Source organism: Euprymna scolopes, chromosome 11 (assembly GCF_053919585.1).
Source record: "Euprymna scolopes isolate OS-2025 chromosome 11, ASM5391958v1, whole genome shotgun sequence".
NCBI classification, from domain to species: domain Eukaryota; kingdom Metazoa; phylum Mollusca; class Cephalopoda; order Sepiida; family Sepiolidae; genus Euprymna; species Euprymna scolopes.
In genome coordinates, this window is record NC_136492.1 from 20,810,729 (window position 1) to 20,835,046 (window position 24,318).

The following is a 24,318-nucleotide window of genomic DNA, read 5'->3' on the forward strand; positions in this document are numbered from 1 at the left end:
AATGAATAAATTACTGCAATGGATGAATTAATCCAATGAATAAATTACTGCAATGAATAAATTACTGCAATGGATGAATTACTGCAATTGATGAATTACTGCAATGAATAAATTACTGCAATGGATGAATTGATGCAATGAATAAATTACTGCAATGAATAAATTACTGCAATTGATGAATTACTGCAATGGATTAATTAATGCAATGAATGAATTACTGGAATGAATAAATAATTGCAATGGATGAATTAATGCAATGAATAAATTACTGCAATGGATGAATTACTGCCATTGATGAATTACTGCAATGAATAAATTAATACAATGGATGAATTAATGCAATGAATAAATTACTGCAATTGATGAATTACTGCAATTGATGAATTACTGCAATGGATGAATTACTGCAATGAATAAATTACTGGAATGGATGAATTAATGCAATGAATGAATTACTGCAATGGATGAATTACTGCAATGGATGAATTACTGCAATGGATGAATTAATGCAATGAATGAATTACTGCAATGGATGAATTACTGCAATGGATGAATGACTGCAATGAATAAATTACTGTAATGAATAAATTACTGCAATGTATGAATGAGTGCAATGGATGATTTACTGCAATGGCCGAATAATACCAATGGATGAATTTTACTCCAATGGCCCAATTACAGCAATGAATTAATTACTGGAATGGTCGAATTACTGCAATGAATAAATTACTGCAATGGATGAATTACTGCAATGGATGAATTACTGCAATGAATAAATTACTGCAATGAATAAATTACTGCAATGAATAAATTACTGCAATGGATGAATTATTTTAATGGATGAATTACTGCAATGAACAAATTACTGCAATGAATAAATTACTGCAATGAATAAATTACTGCAATGAATACATTACTGCAATGAATAAATTACTGCAATAAATAAATTACTGCAATGAATAAATTACTGCAATGAATAAATTACTGCAATGAATGAATTACTGCAATGGATGAATTAATGCAATTAATAAATTACTGCAATGAATAAATTACTGCAATGAATAAATTACTGCAATGGATAAATTACTGCAATGAATAAATTACTGCAATGGATGAATTACTGCAATGGATAAATTACTGCAATGAATAAATTACTGCAATGGATGAATTACTGCAATGAATAAATTACTGCAATGAATAAATTACTGCAATGAATAAATTACTGCAATGAATAAATTACTGCAATGAATAAATTACTGCAATGGATGAATTACTGCAATGAATAAATTACTGCAATGAATAAATTACTGCAATGGATGAATTACTGCAATGAATAAATTACTGCAATGAATGAATTACTGCAATGGATGAATTTATGCAATTAAAAAATTACTGCAATGAATAAATTACTGCAATGAATAAATTACTGCAATGGATGAATTACTGCAATGAATGATTTACGGCAATGAATGAATTACTGCAATGGAGTAATTACTGCAATGAATGAATTACTGCAATGAATAAATTACTGGAATGAATAAATTACTGCAATGAATAAATTACTGCAATGGATGAATTACTGCAATGAAAAAATAAATGCAATGGATGAATTACTGCAATGAATAAATTACTGCAATAAATAAATTACTGCAATGAATGAATTACTGCAATGAATTAATTACTGCAATGAATGAATTACTGCAATGGATGAATTACTGCAATGAATAAATTACTGCAATGAATAAATTACTGCAATGGGTGAATTAATGCGATGAATAAATTACTGCAATGGATTAATTAATGCAATGAATAAATTAATGGAATGGATGAATTAATGCAATGGAGTAATTAATGTAATGGATAAATTACTGCAATGAATAAATTACTACAATGGATGAGTTTCTGCAATGGATAAATTAATGCAATGAATAAATTACTGCAATAGATGAATTACTGCTATGGATGAATTAATGTAATGAATAAATTGCTGTAAGGGATAAATTACTGCAATGGATGAATTTATGCAATGGCCGAATTACTGCAATGGATGAATTACTGCAATGAATGAATTACTGTAATGAATGAATTACTGTAATGGATGAATTACTGTAATGAATGTATTACTGCAATGGATTAATTAATGCAATGAATAAATTACTGCAATGGATGAATTACTGTAATGAATGAATTACTGCAATGGATGAATTACTGCAATGGATGAATTAATGCAATGAATGAATTAATGCATTGGATAAATTACTGCAATGTCCGAATTGCTGCAATGAATGAATTACTTCTATGGATGAGGTACTGCAATGGATTAATTACTGTAATGAATGAATGGATGAATTACTGTGCCGAATTACTGCAATAAATGAATTACTGCAATGGATAAATTACTGCAATATATTGATACTCTATGGATGACTGGGATAGCTTCCGCACATTTATATCAGATCTACCTCTGTGTTCTATGTTTAAAAAGGATGTGTCCTCTATAGTATCAGACCTGACGGAATGGTTAATTGTAGGTATAGACCGTTTCATACTCTCGAAAAAGTTCCAGCAAAAAACTAACAGCCAGCCGTGGTTCTCTCCAGAACGTGCAGCTGCCATTGCACACAGAAATCACTTTTTCCATTGCTTCCAACGTAATAGATATACTGAGACTAAAGCCGCTTTCAGGACCGCCAGCAACCTCTGTAAAAAAATAATAAAGAATGCGAGAGAGTTGTATGCTCAGTCCGTCAAGTCCAAAGTAGCTGAGCAGTAGCTTGGGTCCTATCAGTTTTGGTAAATAGCAAACAAAATCTTGAACAGAAGTGTGTGCTCTATTCCAACTATCATCAATGGACTTGAGGTAATTTCATCAGCATCAGACAATGCCAAACTCTTTGCCAAGAACTTTGCAGCTAATTCTACCCTTTGCGATCAAGGCCGCCAACCCCCAGTATTTCTTCCTGTATCTGAAAACACGCTGTGCGACATACAAATATCTGTACGTGATGTTGCCAAGCTAATCAAAAACCTTGATTCCAGTAAAGCAACTGGCCCTGACGGCATTCCAATTATAGTGCTCAAAAAGTTTCAACCAGAACTATCTCCCATACTTACAAAGTTATTTAAGCGTTGTCTTAAGGAGAAATGTTTCTCAATCCCTTTGAAAATCTCATCAGTATTAGTTTTTTTTATATTTAAAACAACCTTCTTCGTGGCACGCAATATGGTTCCCGTTCTGCTAGATCTACAGGAAATGTGTTTAGAGTTATATCTCATAGGATTAGCGAATCTCTCGACAGAGGCTTCCTCTCTAGGTCAATTGCTCTTGACATATCAAAGGCCTTTGATAAGGTATGGCATAAAGGTCTACTTCAAAAGATATGGTATAGTTGGAAATGTCTTCTCAATTATTAAATCATTTCTCTCTGATAGGTTCATAAGAGTAGGGGTTGGTGGGCAGAAATCAGAAGCACATAGTATTAATGCTGGAATCCCTCAGGAATCCATCCTGGGCCCAACTCTCTTCCTGATCTACATTAATAATCTTCCAAATCGTATCCTTACATTATTCGTAGACATGACAACGACACCACAATCTTTGGTAGCACATCAAAGACCATAAACGACCAAGTTCTGATTCTCTCTCCTCTGATCTTGAGGATGTGATACAATGGGGAAAGAGGTGGCTGGTTACTTTTAATGCATCTAAAACCAAGCTTCTATCTCTACACCATCTACGGCTCTGATACCAATATGGCATCAGTTGAAATGAATGGCTCTCGTCTTGGGGAAGCTTCATGTTTTTGACAAGCTTCTGGGCTTGACCTTTACTCCTGACCTGAAATGGAATGTGTATATCAAATCCATTGCCAAGGTCACTGGAAAAAATGGTAGGATTCTTCTACTGCTCCAGTAGATGCAATTTTCTACCTATATAAAAGCCAGTTATAGCCAACAATGGAGTACTGTTGTCACATCTGAGCAGAAGTTGCTAGAAGCAGCTTATCCTGCCTTGACAGAGTTCAAAATAGACTTCGTAGCTTACTGGGGGATGCCCTTTTCTCTTCCCTGCAACTTCTTTTTCACAGAAGAGACGTTGCGAGCCTGTCTTTGCTTTATCATTATTTCCATGGCAAGTGCTCATCTGAGCTTCAATCTATGGTCCCCCCCCCCGGCCAAACTTTCACAAAAAACACTCGTCTAGCCAAAACCACTATCAATAATTTCCCACACTCTTTATCTGTGCCTAAACCTAAATGTAGATTCCATGAACAAAGCTATTTCACCAAAGTATTTTGCCCAAGAATCCAGCATGAGTTGAAAAGAGCAGCGAGAGTGGATATTGTAGGGGATCAGTATTGCTCAATAGGGAAAGGTACATGACAGCAAGTACCTGGTACTGCCAAAGTACCTGAAAATTGGCAAAACTTTTTGTCTAATGCCGGAAATAAAAAGAAAACTCTTTTCATTCTTGTCATCAAGCATTGTTCAAACATGATTCCAAGATGGCAAACAGGTTTATATAACTTCTGATGAGCTAGTCCTCAATGCAGGGAATGGACCGGCCATGGGATTATGTAATCATGAGGAGGCAGATACTTGTGTCTTGGTACATCTTCATGCTCTCCAATATTCATCACTGGGAATGGTCTATACTGGCGACACAGACTTTGCTGTAATACTTCTGTGTAACTTTCACCATATCAAGGTGGTAAATCCAGTCAGAAATCTGAATTTCTTAAAAAAAAAAAAAAAAAAACAGTCAATATGGTATGCCTCAACAACATTGCCTCCAGTCTATGTGTGACAACATGCAAAGCCTAACCACAATGCCATTTAATTCCATTTTCGCCCCAAACAAGGCACGCTTGCCACTTTGATCTAGAGGGTTACTATCAGGGACATAAGTTGCAGGGATACTATGTAAGGAGTTGAGCAGCAAGATGTCTGTTCACATTACACTTGAACTTCTGCATGTCAGTACAGTTGGGAAAGCAGAATCCTGGAAAGGAGTTCTCCAAAGTCTAGCAGTTCTGGAGAAGAAACTATTGGAGTAGAAGGCTTTCTTACATATATGGATCTCTATTGTGTAGGGGTGGGATTTTGCTGCTTTTCGGGTTTGTCGGGGGGTATTTATGTCAAGGGGATACAAGTGCTTGTAGTTTGTCGAAGCATTCACGACTAAAATACTTGTAGAACAGGCAGAGAGACGTAACATTTTTTCACTGATGGGACAGAGGTTGAAGCTTAGATGACAGTTCAGGACCTATTAGGTTGGCGACTCTCTTTTTAACTCTGTCAAAGAGGGAGAGACTAGTAGCAGATGCAGCAGCCCAAATGTCATAACAATACTCCATACATGGGTGGTACAGGTACAGGATACTTTCAGGTGTAAGTAGCTTTCTAGCTTGGTAGAGAGAGCCCACCTTCCTCGCAGCGGCCCTGTCAATGCCCTCAATATATTTGTTCAGCTCATGTTCCCTGTGAACGTTAGGCCACGTCACAGATGGTTGATATGCTATAATGCAACATATTTATTTATTGAAATTCTAATTTCCGTCTCCTACAAGAATCTTCATCGGGAAAATACAATATTTTTCTTTCCTTTTTTTTTATATGAAATATTATCACTTAGCTGTAATCTTCTGTTTCTATTGAAGATTAAAATTTTTGCAGACGATACTACCATCTATGGCAACACTCCAAAGACCGGAAATGACCTCTGATCTTGAGCATGTGGTGCAACTGAGAAAAATGGTGGCTGCTTAATTTTAAGGCATCTAAAACCAAGCTTCTATCTTTCAATCATCAACGCTCTGATCTCCGTGGGGGTATCAATTGAAATGAATGGCTTGGAAAGGCTCCATGTTTTGACAAGTTTTTGGGTCTCACTCCTAATCTGAAATGGAACACGTACATTAAATCCATTCCCAAGGTTGCTGGAAAAATAGTGGGATCATTCTACCACTCCAATAGATATGTCATTGTTAATGCAATTTTCTACCTATATAAGAGGCATCTAGGCAGGATCTGTTCAAACTACCTATCCTGCCTTGACAGAGTTCAAAATAGATTTTGTAGCCTCTTTTCTCTTCCCTATTACCTCTTTTCCACAAAAGAGACGTTGCGAACCTGTCTCTGCTCTATCATAATTTTCATGGCAAGTGCTCGTCTGAGGTCTCCCCTTGCCAAACTTTCATGAAAAACACTTGTCTAACTGAAACCACTATCAATAATTTCCCTCCACTCTTTATCTGTGCCAAGGCCTAAACGTGGATACCATGAACAAAGCTTTTTTCTTAGAACTGCACGCCTGTGAAACACTGTTCCGTTTGCCTGCTTTCCAGCTGTCTACAATATGGTCATCTTCAAGTCTAATATAAACAAGTTCTTGATGAGCCGTCCCCTTAAGTAATCCAATGTGTCAAATTTCCACTACTAATGATTACTATCATATTCTCCCATTGAGTACCATACACTCATTAATCCTTATCCTTGAATAACCTCTGGGCCTTGATAAGTGGTAACTCCTTTGTATAAAAAAAATGACAGTATGCTTCTGCAGCAAAATTAATTTCCCTCAATAAGTTATCTTGCAAGACATCCATGCTGCTTAGATCATGTAATTGCACCAGCTCTATTATCGAGTTGGAAAAAGTGATGTGTTTGACAACAAAACTCAAATCTTGGACTTCCGATTTGTTGACTGTCGTGGCTCTTGTGAGCTGCGATGTTGTTTGGCTGTGAAAATAATTATATAATCTCTCACATTCTGAAAATATGTGTGTGTGTGTATATATATATATATATATATATATATATATATATAAAATGAACTCATTGTTCGCCTATGATTTTGACCTTAATAGGATTAAAAATCAAGACATTACATGCAAATGTAATTTGCACAATGTCTGTGCTGTGTTATAGGCATATTACCTCTCCACTTCCTTGATAATCGTAGATTCCTTTATTTTTTCTGCTGAGAGTTCTCTGCCAAAGTCGATTAAAATCAATGGGAGTAGTAAAATCTTTTCTCTCTAATTAATTCCTACTTCCCCCGCAACCCATTTACACCGTTGTGGGATCGTTCACAAGGGACAGTTACGAACGAACGCCGGTTTCGGTTTTCTGTACTTCGTAGTTGCTTAAAAAAACTGGAATGGAATTTCACCATGCCTTTTCGTTCTATGCTTCCTATTGGGTGAAACGCACCATGGAATTAACCGATAGCCACATTCCCACAAACCTTAATTCTTATCCCATGCTTACTTTTACGTTGCTTAATTACCGTTTTTTCCCAACATTTATACACTAAAAAAAAGGATTCTTTCCATTTTTTTTACAATAAACATATAAAACATCATTTCCGTTTTATTTCGTTTTGTAGTTGCTTCAAAAAACTGGAACGGAATTTTAACGTTCCTTTTCCTTCTATGCTTTATACTGGGTGAAATGAACCATGGACTTAACCGAATTGAAGGGTTATTTATGCCATTTTTTTTTTTTGCTTTTCGCTGTGTTTCTTTGTTTTTAAAAAAGTTTTACGTTTGTTCAACGTTTTATTGTTTTTTTTGTTTTTTTCCGATTTTTTAAGAAGTTTAACATCGTTTTTTTTTGTAATATTTAAACAGGGTTATTACTTCGCTTATTCTTTACTTTACCCCCCCCCCCTTACACACAAACACTTACAAACACCTGGGCAATGCCGGGTACCCTCGCTAGTATATATATATACATATATAATCTTTAAGTTAACACAAAAGCGTGTACAATTAAAACTTTCAATTCCACATCATGTAGGTGTTAGCTATTCAAAGAAATATTCCATATTTCCCCAAAGACAGACAATTATTTGTGCCGATTCCAAGAACATCTATTGCCGTGATATGAAAAATATGTTCATCAGTGCATAAAATTTCACAGTCAGACTGAAAAATTAAAATGCATCCAACATTGTTAAAAATGACAAAATTATTGACAAATTCCTGTTGATGTAAAGTAACTTTAAATCAACAAAGCCGAATGCATATTTTAATTAATGATTTTTTAGTTTATTTTATTTATTTATTTTTTTTACACAGTGATCACCACTTATCAAGGCCCGGAAGCCACTCAGGGATAAGGGTTATTGCAAGTACATTACGTTAGTGTGGAGATTTGATGAAGTGTTTACTTAAGGGGGCGGTTCATTAGGAATTTGTTAACATTGGACTTGAAGACATCCAAGTTGTAGTCCGGTGGGAAGTAGGCAGACGGAACAGAGTTCCACAGGCGTGCAGTTCTAAGAAAGAAACTTTGTTCATCATTTTAATCTAGGTCTTTGTTCATCATTTTAATCTAGGTCTTTTTTTTTTATTATAGAGAATTTGTACTTAATCATAACCATGGTTAAAACCATCAGATGTGTTGTGGTGCAACGGATAAAAGTGCAAAGTTACAATTAGTTCTAAGCGACAGAGAATTTTTACTTAATCATGGCCTTGGTTGGAACCTTATCCCCCCCCCCCGATTCCGTACTAAATTCCTGATTCCGATTCTTTATAAATCTCTATACATTTAAATATAGATGTGTTATTTTTCCTGTTTACCGTAAAAACACATGCTAAATGTGCAGATATTTTCGCATGCATAACAATACACTTGTGAGAATGATCTATTGATTATAGTTTTACTGCTTACAGTAAAACTATTGTTTAAAATCAATAAATATTTATTATTTTATTATTGCGAACAGCAATGGAAGACTTTGTTTTAAATAAAATCAAATAGAAAAGGATAATTAAAGGAATTGTTTTTGGCGTCAGAAAATAGGTACAAAATTTTTCCGATTCTGATTCCAATACCCCCAAAAAGTTCTGATTTTTTCGACTGCTGATTCCGATTCAGATTAATCGCCCCAATGTACTCAGAATGTTGAAGTGGGATACAGAACTCATTATTAGTCTGTCTGATGTTGACCACAGGGATTGACACTAGCTGTCGCTTATTTCAATGCCGTACTTCACTTTGACCTGTTAGATGCTTTGTGACTCAACGGATAAAAGTGCCATGTTACAATCAGTTCTAAGAAACAGAAAATTTCTACTTAATCATGGCCTTGGATAAAACCCTTTCAATTTTAAATTTTTTAAGAGCAATGCCAATAAAATGTTTGCAAATAAAAAGATTTCTGTTGACTGATTTCAAACTCCAAAATATAAGATCTCTTACCTGTTATAGGGATGACCATACATTGAATAAATTGTGGCTATTTTATGCATTAACTATGTGCTATCCAGCTTTAAAAACTTGACTTCCACCGTAACCTATATCTGCCCAGGTCTTTATTTACCCCTCCATTTCATTTTTATCACTTTCTCTTTTGTATTCTTTGTGAACTGAACCTTCTATCTTCACGTTAGCAGCTAAAAAGATTAATAACTTTTCTGTACGCATCTCCCTACATTGTCCAGATTTAGTTTTCCTCTGAGGTCATCAGAACTAAGCCTGTCTTTAAGACTTGCATTACACAGTCACCCTATCATATACTGAATAAAAACCACAATAAGCTAATTAATAAATCTGTCAATTATTGACAAATTCCTACAAATGGAGAAACAGATGTCTTTAAATAAGAATTAGTTTTTCGTCTTTATTTCGAAATGAGATTTTAATTTTAGAAATCCGTCAAATGATGAAGAAAAGAATGACTAACTCAAGAACTCTCAACCATTCTTTTGATGTGACCATACCATCGAAGTCTCCTGTTCTGCACAAATCACCTTATACTGTCTAGATTTACTTTTTCTCTAAGGTCATCAAATCTAAGTCTAACTTTGAAAATTTTGAAAACTTTAAGTGTCAGGAAAATGATCAAATCATTTTTATGTCCTTTTGTTGGTGTTGTAAGTCCAATATTTCGCTAAAAATAGTCTCATCAGGGTAGTTAGTCAGTCCGTAGTTTTTTTTTTTTTTTTTCAAATTTATATTAAAAAGAGGGGGGAAAATTCTACTGGAAGATTAATTTGATGTTTTTACATAACAAATAATAAGAACCCCAGCAAAAAATCTGGTTTGGAGTCCCGATAGGCAGATGCAACACCTTTCCAGCAACTACTGCAACCACAATGAGGTAATTGATAAATTTAACAATTATTTTATTTCTTCTCTACCCAGCCCATTCCTAAATTGAACAATTATTTACAAATTCTTATAAAAAAAAAAACAAAAAAAAACCCCAGGTAACTTTGAATAAACAAAAACAAATGCATATTTCTATGAGTGATTTTTTTTTTTTTTTTAAATTTATACTTAATCATAGCCATGGTTAGAATCTTTTCAGAATTACATTTTTTGAAAGCAATGCCAATTAAATGTTAGCAACTAAAAAGATTCCTGTTGACTGACGGTAAAACTTGCCTTCAGTTAACAACTCTACATATGAGATCTCTTGGACTGTTAAAGGGATGGCCACTCATTGAATAAATTGTAGCCATTTTATGCATTAAATATATTCTAGCTGGTAATCTATATCTGACCAGGTCATTATTTACCCCTCATGTCCATTTTTATCACTTTCTCCAACATTTTCCTTGACCTTCTCTCTAAACTGGACTTGCTACCTCAATTTTCTACAAGAACTCTAATCTATTTTTTTCAATGTGACCATACCATCAAAGTCTACTTTTCTGTTCACATCATCTTATACTGTTCAGAAATAAGCCTGTCTTTAAGAGTCGCATTACATACCCGTCGTATCATGTACTAATTAAGAACTGCAATGAGCTAATTTATAAATTTGTTGATTGACAAATTCGAATAAATGAAGAAACAGGTAATTTTGAATAAACAAAGACAAATACATATATTTCAATGAGTGATTTTTTATTTCAATGTGGGATTATTTTTTTATAAAGAATTTCTACTTAATCATAGCCATGGTTAGAATCTTTTCAGAATGGAAATTTCTAAAAGCAATAACAATGAAGTGTTAGCAGCTAAAATAGTTATAGTCAGCTAACGTACTTCATAATTTTCTGCAGAGCACTACCGAAAGGGGTGACCAGGCAAATCATTTCCTTCACTTTTATTGTTATTCAGTATTTCTATTGTGAAGCGATTTATTGAAATAAAATATAAGAAAAAGACATTATTGAAAAATATACAATAAAGATTAACAGATAAAAATAACACAATTATCTTTATTAACATTTTTAGTAACGAAAGTAATAAAATAAGTTTTTATTTTATTTAAAGTTTTATAAGAAATATGTTTATGAAATTATAAAAAAAATAAGTTTTTTTTTAAATTTTTAAATTTAACGTTTTTTTAATTTAAATCCATATAACAAATATATGAAAGCATGAAAATAAAATAATTGAAACGAAAATAAATTATTGTAAGGAAAATAACAGATGAAATTATTGAAATCAAAACAAATAAAATTATGGAAATCCAAATGTATCCAATACATAATATTGCTAAATTAGTTGGCTTTGATTCATCACTGCCACAGGAATTCTTGCAGATGACTATTGAAAAAGACTAATTGCGTTATTTTTATCTGTATAATTTTGTTAATTTTTATTGTATATTTTTCAATAATGCCCTTTTCTTATATTTTATTTCAATAAATCGCTTCACAATAAAAATACTGAAGAACAATAAAAGTGAAGGAACTGATTTGCTTTGTCACTGCTTTCGGTAGCACTACACCGGAAGTGAGGGAGTATGTTAGTTGACTATAACTGCTAAAATATCTTGATTGTAAAACTTGTCTCCAATCAGACACTCAAAATGTTAGAGCTTTCGGCCTGTTAAAGAAATGGCCATGATAAAAGACATTTCTTCATATTTTTTTAACAAATTGCAATCAATGAATCGTTTCATTATTTGCATATTTTATGTTTCAGCATTTTTTTTTTGTTTTTTTTTTAATTTTTTTTTTTTAGATCGATAATTTGGATTATTCAGACTACTGTTCTGTTCTCATCTTGGATCGGGCCAATGTAATCTCTGACCGTCTTAAGGTGCATCCTGCCACAACAGATAAAAGTACTAAGTTCTAAGTGACAATCTTCTGGAAGTTGAAGGTTCAATCTCCAGTGTGGGCGATACTAAGAATGCAATTACAAATTGCTTGAGACTTGTACCCGGTCATGGCTGATGAAACGAGAGCAAGCTACCTCAGTAGATTAAGTAAAGGGTTTTTTGTTCTAAATTCCACACAGATTCCTGAGTTCAACAAGATGCGCCTGAAAAAGGTTGGAGATTACGTCGGTATAAACATTGGGCAAATAACACTCAAGATAAAAACAGTCGTCTGAATGACCCAAATCTTACATTATTATTATTAATTATTATTATTATAATTCGGGTTAGTGTTATTAATCACAGTAAAAACCTGTTTTGCCATTTTGGAAACTTTTACCTGCAACTAGCAAATATGTAAAAAAAAAAAAAAAAAAAAAAAAAAAAAAATTCCTTTTGAATAAAATTTTCGGTTACAGTCAGCTAACATACTTCCTAACTTCTGGCGTGGCTTCCTCTGGAAGCGGTGACAAGGCAAATCAATTCCTATATATGCATGCGCTCTTTTTTTTATTATTACATTTTTCTTCTTTTTTTTTTAATAATCATTGAAAAGATTTTTTTGTTTTATTTTAATTAAGAAATATTGTAGTTGCTTTTGTTTTTGTTTTTTTAAAAGAATTATTGAAAACACTTTTAAAATATTTAAAAACTATTTTGGGAATATTATGTATTGGATACGTTTTTTTTTTTATGATGCTTGAAATTTTGTTATTTTGATTTCAACAATTTTATTTTTATACTTTCATAAACATATTTATTATATAAATTCAAATAAAAAAACTTATTTTTAAAATTAAAAAAAGAAACTATTTTTATAATTTCATATACATATTTCTTATGAAATTTCAAATGAAATAACTTATTTTTTTAAAAATTTTGTCATTAAAAGTGCAAATAAAGACTAATTATGTTATTTTTATCTGCATCATTTTGTTAATTTTTATTGTATATATTTCAATATCCTTTTCTTATATTTTATTTCAATAAATTGCTTTACAATAGAAATACTGAAGAACAATAAAAGTAAAGGACCCGGTTTACCTGGTCACTGCTTCCAGTAGCAGCCACACTGGAAATTAGGAAGTACATATATAGCTGATTATAACCAAATTTTCTTAGAGCAATGACAAGTATTAGCAGCTAAAAATATCTCTATTGACTGATTGTAAAGCTTGTCTCCAATCAGAGACTTCCAAATGTTAGATCTCTTGGCCTCTTATAGGAATAGCCATCATAAAAGTACATTCGTTAGTATTTTTTTCCTCTAAATCCAAACAGAAGTTGCAATCAGAGGTTTATTACCTGATTTACATATTTCGTGTTTCGGAATGTTTTTGGATCATTCAGACTACTATTCTCATCCTGGATGTTATTCTTACATTTCAGCCATAATAATCTCTGACCATCTTCAGGTGCGTTGTGGCGCAATGGATAAAAGTGCAAAATTACAATTTTCTAAGTGACAGAAAATTTCTACTCAATCATAGCCATGGTTAGAATCCTTTCAGCATTAAATTTTTATAGGAGCAATCCTTATCGGTGCCTAAATCTAAATGCAGATTCCATGAACAAAGTTTCTTTCCTAGAACTGCTCGCTTGTGGACACTGTTCTAATGGCCTGCTTCCGGGCCAATTAGCCTTCAAGTCCAATGTAAACAAGTTCTTGCTGAGCTTTCCCCTTAAATAATCCAAATTCTACCCAATTTATACCATTAACGATGACTAAACTACCATCTTACATTCATTAACCCTTATCCTCGAGTGGCTTCAGGCTTTGATAAGTGATGACTCCCCCCCAAAATATCGATTACTACACTATTGCCTTACATTCATTAATCCTTATCCTCGAGTAACCTTTGGGTCTTGATAAGTGGTGACTCTCTTGTAAAAAAAAAAAGACCAATGACAGTACAGTGTTAGCAACTAAGAAGATCTTTGTTGACTGATTGTAAAACTTACCTCCAGTCAAAGACTCAAAATGTTAAATCTCTTAACATATAGCAGTTGACGCATTTGATATTAAACCTAATATATAAACGGCTATATGTCTGTCTGTCTGCCTGTTTGTATGGGCCTCGAATGATTATATTTTTTATGGGCCGTTCTTTTATGGGTCTTTAGTCGGTTAAAATTGTTTTTAAGGAGTCAAAATTGAAAAAAAAAAAAATCGTTAAACATTTTGTACATTCATCTGAGTTTATTTTAAATTTTTAATCAGTTTATATACGTGTCACGTTGGTACAGTGGTAACGTCACGAGCTTTAAATGTGACAGTTTCAATTCCAGCTGATGGTACCTAAATACTTTTTTCTTTTTTTTTTCTTTTACTTTTGAAATCATGACTACAATAATATATACAAAATCTGGACAAATTAAAATATCATATTTTAAGCGTATTCTATTAACCGAGCTAGTGAATTATAAGACATCAGATGGGCCCATGACCCGTTGGGTCACGATCACTACCATTAATTATTCCACTTTGGTTTCATTCAAAAATTAATGGAATGTTATATATTTGCTAAGACATTTATCTTGAATGACTAAAAATAATAAATATGTTTGTTTCTATATTATTACTATTATCATTATTATTACTATCATTATTATTACTATTATTATTATTACTACTATTATTATTATTATTATTATTATTATACAAGTATTGCCATTATTGGTACTGATACAGTTTGTGACCCATGCTAAAACTGGCTTTTTGTTGGAAGCTAGCAAACACTAGGCAAATTCGATTATGAGATAGCAGGTGTGAATTGACTATGGATTTCTGGGCCTCTTACAGGGATGGCCATGATTTGGATCAAGCAGACTAAATAAATTCACTCGAAGTTTTCGTTGCTAAAAGAAAGTGAAAGCCATCATTTTTATTATACAAATCGCAAAATTATTAATCACAGGAAACACTAAAGAATTGTCAATATTTTTATTTTTCAGAATTTTTGAGATAAGGATTAATAATTTGGATTACTATTCTCATCTCGGTCGTGTTATTCACAACGTTTTGACAAAAATAACAATTGAAACCGACCTTAGAATGTAACATTTTGAACTTTGACACAAAGACATATGGCCTAATGGTTAAAGGTGTTCTTTAACCCTCAATTCTAAATGAAAAGTCTTGTAGTGGTTAAAGGTACAATATTTACCACAGCTGATAATAACTAAGGGGTTAGGGCCAGGATCAAGGTCAACCCCCAGAAAATCCAATCATGCAACTGATTAATCAACGGTCTTAAAACTGATAATAGCCATATGCAAAAGTCCGACCACAACTAGAATAAAAAAATGTTCTAAGAAATGTATCTGGAGAAGGTCAGCGAGTGCATCATCATATAACAATTAATATGAGAATCATTCGAATAACGAATTTAGTTTTTGTGATATTTTATTTAAAAAGAAGAAAAAAAAAATGAATGTAGAAATGTACCTATTTACTATGCCTCCCCACGGGACAGAGTTAGACACCAGGGTCGTTTTTAAACGTGGAGAAAAGGTACAAAAATAAAAATTGTCTCAGTCGTGAAGGATTTCTCCTCCGCCGAAAGAGAACAAGAAATGGAAGTGCAGCATCTGAAGAACAGATACTACACTTTGATCTTGACCAAAAGGCTGCTGAATGTAGAAATGTATGTCTCCCTCTGCGAACCATACCCGTGCCATCCCCCTCCCCCATATTAACTAAGGGGGCGGCGGTGGTTAATATATTTTTTTTTTAAATGTTAACCATTTTCCGAAAAAAAAAAAAAAAAAAAAAAAAATGGCGTCAGAATAGTTTTATGTAAAAACAAAAACTGACTAAAAGTAAAAGTAAAATAAAACAAACAAACACGCTACTCAATCAAAACTAATTTTTAAAAAAATTATTTATTTTTACTTTCGTTTCTGGGGGTGGGGATGGGGGGTAAGGTAAATTTGAAGTCTATTGAGTGCCAGTTTATAATGGGGATATCCAGATCTAAAAAAAAAAAAAATAAATAAATAATTTTATTGATTAGTGTACTGATTTCGTGTTTCGTTTTACTTTCAGTCTGTTTCTGTTTCTACACAAAACTCTATTCTGTCAGGAAATGGTCAACATTGCCCTAAGTGGTTAGTGACACAGACTGAACACCTGGGTGTGCCAAGTTCGAATCCAGTCCATTGACCTTCAAAAGGAGGTAAATAAAATAACTAAGAATAACATAAATTAATACTTTTACTTGGTAATGGCTGTAACAGAATGAGAAAAATCTACCTTGATAATTTGCATTATTCATGAATTAAATAAAAGATGATTAATTCCGCAGAGATTCTCATATTAATTTCCTGAATTTTTAAGATGAGAATTATAATTTGTATTATTCAGAATACTGTATTCAGTACTAGATAAAATTCAGTTCTAAGTTGCACTCTTCTTGAGGTTGTAGGTTCAGTGAGTGATACTTGGAATACAATTTGCCTTGTTTGGGGTGAAAATGTAATTAAAAAAAAATTAAAAAAAAAAACAATTGTGAATTGCTTAAGACTTTAAAAGGCCATATTCGTTACATTAAAAAAACATAATGGAACCATCTTTTTATTACTCTTATACTACATATATTACAGATGTGTGAGTGCCCCCCCCATAGAATTGAAAAAAAATAAAAATAAAAATAAGACATAAACTCTAGCAATTGAGCAGAAATCTTTTAAGTGTGCTAGCTTGACTCTCTTCACTTTTCGACCTTGTGTCACATCTTCCTGCAGTGGGACGGAAGTAAGTACCGATTTAAGACTTCCACCTGGTTATGGCTGATTGGCATGAATGTATGCTACCTCCATGGATTAAATTAAGGGTTCTGTTTAAAATTCTGTGCAGATTTCCGAGTTTGACAGAAAGATTCTAGAGTTTGAGAAGATACACCTGAAGAAGGTCGGAGGTTACATCAGCCGAAACGTTGTGAATATGAATCTCAAGATGAGAATAGTAGTCTGAATAATCTAGATAATACAAAGAGGTTTCCACGTTGAAAAAGATGCACCTGAAAAAGGTCTGAAGTTTCTTTGGCCGAAATGTTAACATTAGTTTGAATAATTCCAATCATTGATTTTTTTTTTTTTTTTTTTATAAAAAGAACAAAAAACATTTCAATATGATTTCATTAAAAAATAAAATTCACTGAACATCTTAACTGCTTAGATACTTACTAAAATAACAATTTTGTTTTTAATTTCAGAAAATAACCATTTTTTTTAATTGTTTAAATCTGTGAAAATGTTTTATAAAAATTTATATTTGTAAAATTTTTTAAATCTAACGATTTCTTTCCATTATCTTAAAAAATTACAAAAAATTTGTTTGAATTATTTAAAAAAAAAATTAAATAAATAAGATTATTATTTAGAATTCGACATAATTAAAAAAAATATATATACAGAAAATTTTTTATGATGTATGTACTTGTCACAGAAAAAGATGTCATATTCCAAAAAATCAGGTAGATTTATCAAATTGTTTTCAAACTAAGAAAATCAAAAGTTATGATTTTTAGCGATTCATAATTTTTAATTATTTTGAATACAAACAAAATCTTGATAGTCAAATTCATCTTTGAATTTTGACACAACATGGCGGCTCCTGGCTCCCTTGTCATAAAATTTGATTTTCTTAGTTAAAAAAAAAAATACTTGATCAATTTACATGATTTTTGGAATATGACATCTTTTTTTTTTTTTTTTTTAAATTAAGTCGGATTTTAAATAAGAACCAAAATAAATAAAGCAAGTGTTTGCATAAATAATTTTTTTAAATTGATAAGAAGCTTATTACTTACAGTTCATTGTAAATTAGTTGAAAAAAAAAATCTTTTTGTCAATTCTTTCGGCAGCGAGGATTTTTACAATTATGAATTTTGATCAAATGGATACAAAAGGAATCATGGAAATACATTTTATTTCACGAGAATCTGATTGTTTCGATTTATATACATAAGCAAAAAGAAAGAAATCTTGAATGATGAAAAGCAAATAATATATACACTAGCTTTTGTAAAAGTGTTCAAACATAGAACCATTTTAATCCCCCATAACTTGGCTGGAGTTAAAAACGAAAACATGACACAAAAGACCAACTTTTTGCCATCAAAAAAAAAAAAAAAATAATATATAAAGTTATCTTGTCGGATCTTCAGTAACAATAGATCTGAAAAATCGATATTTGGTTCTGACTCGTTTTTATTCTTGCAGTATATTCTTTACATTAAAAAACATAATTGAACCATCTTTTTTATTACTCCTATACTTCATAAATATATGTGTGTGTGTAGATATTTATTACAGGAATATGAGTACCTCCCACCCCTATTGAGTTGAAAAAATAGGACGTTAACTCTAGCAATTAAGCAGAAATCAGTCTTTGTTAAGGGGGGACAGAATTCTGCCTTTTCTGGAGTACTAAAAAATGGAACTTTGGTAAAAAGCAGTAGTTTTACATCTCTAATATTAGATATGACATATATATATATATATAGCTCATTTTCAACTTTCTTCTACAATTTTAAAGTCTCTTTTTTGAATCTTGAAATTAAAATTTTTTTTTTCAGTTTTCAGTTTTTATGCTAACTAGCAATTCTATAGAATTTCTATTTTTTTATTCTGCTAGTTATTTTTGGCTGAAGAAAAAAAAAAAAAAAGCGTACCTTTTGAAACTCCATAAAATAAATAAAATCTTTCATTAGATTCAGTTTTTTTTTTAACTTTTGATGAATTAATAATGTAAACTTTTTCATTATTTTATTCTTCTTATATTGTATAATTTTCTTTATTTATATACACATTATTGGCTACATATGTGTATACAGGTTTTAGTTGCGATTTCTTCGGAAATTCAACATAATCAGGCCACGAGTCTCAATTGATTTCAAATGATTTGCATTTGAAATCAGTTGAGCCTTGCGGCATGATTGGATTTCGAAACAAATCACAGCTGAAATCCGTATGTACATATGTAGTGAATCATATTTATATAAATAAAGAAAATCATAAAATAATACAGCTGTACTTGTTATTAAACAGGATTTGTAAACATCAGAGTTTCATTAGATTAATATCTAGGGAACCATAGTAATACAAACCATTCTTATATATATATATATATATATATATATATATATATATATATACGGAAGAGTATAAGAAGGCTATAGCAATGCAGTGAAGTGGCAGTTCTATTGGCATGACATATATGACCAAAAATGGACAAACGAACAAAAGTCTTATTTTGTTTTGTTATTTTATTTAACTTTGTATATCCACTTATTTTTCAAGATAATCACAATACAAATCAGTAAACATGAACTTACTGTTTGATACAACCGGGATTGTGGTGGTCTTAATATTTCGAGAATATCATCTCTTTTTCAAAAGAAAAGGGACCAAAAAAACAAAAACATTGAAATAATGTAATGCGGAATTGGATGTGGGAACGGCACAGCTGTAAAGTAGAAAAGGGTTTATGTATGGATTTCTGTGTTTATATTGTTATAGACATTTTCGTTTTTTTTTTTATTTATTCATTTGTTTAATCTAATCTTTTTTTAAAAATCTTTTTTCAATCATTTATTGATTTTTTTTTTTTTTTTTTTTTTTAATTTTAGCGAATGAGATATCGGTTATGGGTTTGTATTACTGTACACATAGATTCGAAAAAGTTGTCAAAAAACAAATATATAACAAATAAATGTTATCAAAGGCAAGATAAGTTACTTTTCTGCCAAACTGGATATATTTTTTGTGTTTTTATTCAATGTAACATATTTATTCAGCTTGAAAAACATGAAGTGTTTACCGATGTATTGGAAAATTCAAGATGGCATCTCACACCCTCTTTAACACCATAAGTTTGGGAAAAGGTGTTATAAAATAATAAACTATACAAAATACTATTAAAAACCCGCTGAATATATGTCAACCTATGTCACGGTAACATATATTGAGCGAGTTTTTAACAGTATTTTATTTGGTTTTTTATTTATAACACTTTAACGTGTTAAAGAAAGAATCAGACGCCATCTTGAATGTTCCAATACATCGATAAACACTATATGCTTTTCGAGCTGAATAAACATGTTACATTGAATAAAAACACGAAAAATATATCCAGTTTGGTAGAAAAGTAACTTATCTTGCCTTTGATAACATTTATTTGTTATATATTTGTTTTTTGACAACTTTTTCGAATCTATGTGTACAGTAATACAAACCCTCGGTTATTATTTAAATTCTTACCGGAAGTAAGTGATGCTGTGAATCCATAATAGACACACCATTAATGTTAAGCCTTTTAAGTTTTTATGTTAGGCTTTGCATCGATAAAATATGCTGATCTTAAATTTTATTATATGTATATATACTAATATATATTAGTTAAATATTTTATTATATGTATATATACTAATATATATTAGTTAAAATCTTTTATTATATGCATATATACTAATATATATTAGTTAAAATCTTTTATTATATGTATATATACTAATATATATTAGTTAAAATCTTTTATATGATTTATATTTTTTTTAATTAATATCCTATTAAAAACAAAAAATGTAATTGCAATGTGCTACTCAATGTTTATAGTATGTGCGTTGTCATAACAACGCGTTAAGTCAATTGTAAACCAGAAAGAGTTTCTTAATTAATATCATCACTGTTAATGCAGGCATTTTCATCTATATATTTATTTACCTATTTAATCTTTTCTTCTTTTTTTATTCGCTCTTTATCTACAGGTTGCTTTATTATTTGGGTTATTTTTTATTTATTTTTATTTATTTTTTTTTACTTAATTATAGCGAATAAGATACCAGTGATTATTTAAATTCTGAACGGAAATGAGTGACGCTTTGAATCTAAATAATGAAAATGTCTATAATAATATAAATATTGAAATCCATACATAAAACTTTTTCTGCTTTACAGCTGTCCGGTTCCAACATCCATTTCCACATAACAATATTTCAATGTTTTTCTTTTTTTGGTCCCTTTTCTTTTGAAAAAGAGATGATATTCTTGAAATATTAAGACCTCTACATCCTGGTTATTTACTGATTTGTATTGTGATTATCTTTAAAAACAAAGTTAAATAAAATAACAAAACAAACAAACAGCCGGTTCACTGCATTGCTATAGCCTTCTTATACTCTTCAATATCTATTTACCAGCAATGCTTCAAGCAAACTACCTTTCTCATATATAAGGAGTATTAAATTATGTAAACTATGACTTTAAAAATTTATTGTTCCATGGAGTTTAAAAAATTTGGCATTTTTCTTCAGAGGAAAATGGTTAGAATTTTTTATAGACTTACCATAACATTGCTGGTTGTCGCTAAAAATTAATGAAAGCTGTCAAGTTTGAAAGAAAGTAATGATGAAAAAAGTTTATAAAGATATATGAAAATGTAAATAGGACATTTAAATTGATGTCCACGTATGAAGCTGTACTCAAATAATAACAAGACTTGCTACATCTTCATACTTGGGCATCAATTTAAATATCCTATATACATCTTTATATACTTTTATAATAATTTTTGTAATTTGCATAATTTAATTCCTTTCATACATTGATGCTCTATCTCGAGTATTGAGCATTTTTTCCCCAGGATAGGATTAATCTATAAATATTAATATTCCAATTTAAATATTTTTAATTAAAGATTCTGGCTATATATATATATATATATATATATATATATATTATACAAACCTTATTGGTTACATATGTGCATACATGTTTTAGTGGAATCTCAATTTAGAGAGACCCGCCTCATCAAACCAAAAAAAAAAAAAAAAAAATGAGCAGCATAGACTTTTCAGTCTGATCAGGTGGGTCTCTCTAAATTGATATTCCACTGAAACATGTCTGCACATATGTAACCAATAATGTTTGTATAATAAATAAACTATATACCTGCTCTGTCCTCCATTGAGCACTCTTTAATAAACACAGGGGTTTCAGTGAATCTACATCTAGGAAACTAAACTATATATATATATATATATATATTATTACTATAATTATTTTAATACCTAAAGAATACCTTTTGGGAATCATCAGTGCAGGGAGTTACGATTACAGCCGGTTGAGAGATTCAAACCCAGTCACGAAACCATCTCTGATTCCCTAAGCAAATGGCTAATGTTAACCGCAAGAAATATAGTTGAAATTAACATTTATAGCAAAGTGTAAATGTCAAAGCCGGACGATAGTGATCTTTGACATCATGATCTGCGCATGTAAGCTTGAGTGACCGGCTTATTTCAACTTAAAGTGCTCAACAATAAGAACCGAGTTCTTAAAGGGGTTGACATAATTATTATTATAATTATTTTAATATATATATATATATAATCTTACAGAAGATCAAAGCATCTGGTACTATAGGTTTCAAGCCTGAATTGGACTCAGATGGATTTTTTTTTTATATTAATAAGCAAATAACTCCTGGCTAATAGTAGGACGTGATTTGTAAATATCAGATTTGGATATGCACTTTTCTAAAATATTTTTCTAAACTTGTAGTTTTACTTAAGTTTTTTTTTTTTTTTTTAATTTCTTTCTCTGCGCCAAATCTTTTATGGACTCATAGAAAACTGATTTATGGTTCAAATATGCTTGAAAATAGTTGCACACACAAAAAATTTATTCCCATTATACATGTGCAAAACTACTAGAAAATTTACTACAGAATTACAATTAAAAAGAATTTTATTTTTTATTCCATGTTACCCTGACATATGGCGGGTGGGTTTCTTAGCAGTATTTTGTATAATTATCCAGATAAGTACAAGAGTAACTGATCTTGTGTTTGATAAAATTTATTTGTTATGCATTTGATTTTTTTTACGATTTTTTTGAAGGACTGTAGACAGTAAAATATACCCAAAAACTTATGATGCAGAATTACAATTTCAAAGAATTTTATTTTATTTAATTGATTGTATGGATTATTAAATTTTATTATATTTCTTAAAAATTAGCATCAAAATTTATAAATCTTTTTGAAATATGAATACTTGTCCGGAATTCAACCTAATTAAAAAAAAAATTTTTTTTTAAATAAAAACACTACAGAAAAAATCTTTTTGATGTGCACCCGTCAAGGGACGAAAATGGCATAGTCCAAAAATTATGTAAATTGATCAAGTAATTTCTTTTAAAATCAAATTTTATGAGGAAGCAAATCGGTTTGCCAACTTTAAAATTCATCATTGATTATCTCCCCCTTAACAACCTCTCCAGAAGTAGAGATCCAGATCAGCCTTTTAAGAGCTACAATTAATAATAAATCACTAAAAATTGTAAAAAAAATTGGTTTTATATGTATAAAAAAAAAAAGATTAATTGATGTAATTTTTGTAATATAACAATTTCGTTTCATAACCGGTACATACATCAAAGATTTTTCTGTATTTTTTTTTAGATTTAAAAAAAAATTAGGCTGAATTCTAGACAAGCACCAAAATGTTATCTTATCTTGATGGTAAGCAAGTGGGGCTCTTAATGTGTGAGATTCCTGTTTTTTTTATTTTTTTATAACTCCGAAACCCCATTGACAAGGATTAATAGGATTCTGTGCTCAAATACTCATATATGGTAGTATAAAAATATAATTATGGCAATTAAGCTACACTGAAACGTTTATGTTTTATCCCCAAAAGAATTGGTTAGACTAAATAGCCAGATGAATTCCTTCAGAAATGAAACACAAACATTTCTATATAGCTCACTTGCCACAAGTATATTTTTCAGACTACTACATAACTTTACTCATGTATTGAGCACTGTTGATGTGATTATTGAAACCATATATACATAATAGTAATATATTACCATATATATATATATATATATATATATATATATATATATATATATATATATATATATATATATATATATATAACAGTATTAGATAAGGATATTGGAAGCAAACAAAAGAAATATTAAAAAAAAAAAATGAATAAAAAATATTTTTTTACTAAATTATGATGAATAGAAAAAATAAATTTATTTGCATATATAGACAGTATAGTACATTTCTTTTTTTTTTAATCTAAAAAGAAAATTTCTTTTTAAAATATAAAAAACCACATTCCTATTTTGTTTAAATGTGTACCCCCATATATTTATTTTTATTACCCCCATTTTTATTTATACCTCCCTTTTATTTATGTTTTTATGCCATCCCTATCCCATAT

General features: G+C 30.8%; 1 protein-coding gene across 2 annotated transcripts in view; it reads left to right on the top strand.

Annotated features, from left to right (window-relative positions):
• LOC145287798 (N(6)-adenosine-methyltransferase catalytic subunit METTL3-like) overlaps positions 1–24,318 on the top strand; it is a 149,738-nt gene that overhangs the window by 98,934 nt on the left and 26,486 nt on the right. Inside the window, exon 3 of one of the 2 annotated variants that reach the window (XR_013869199.1) lies at positions 16,122–17,271. The exons of the other annotated variant lie outside the window; for it this stretch is intronic. The gene's annotated coding sequence lies outside the window, so the exon portion shown is untranslated. Of the gene's footprint in view, positions 1–16,121; positions 17,272–24,318 lie in introns of those variants that run through there. 2 annotated transcript variants of the gene reach the window in all.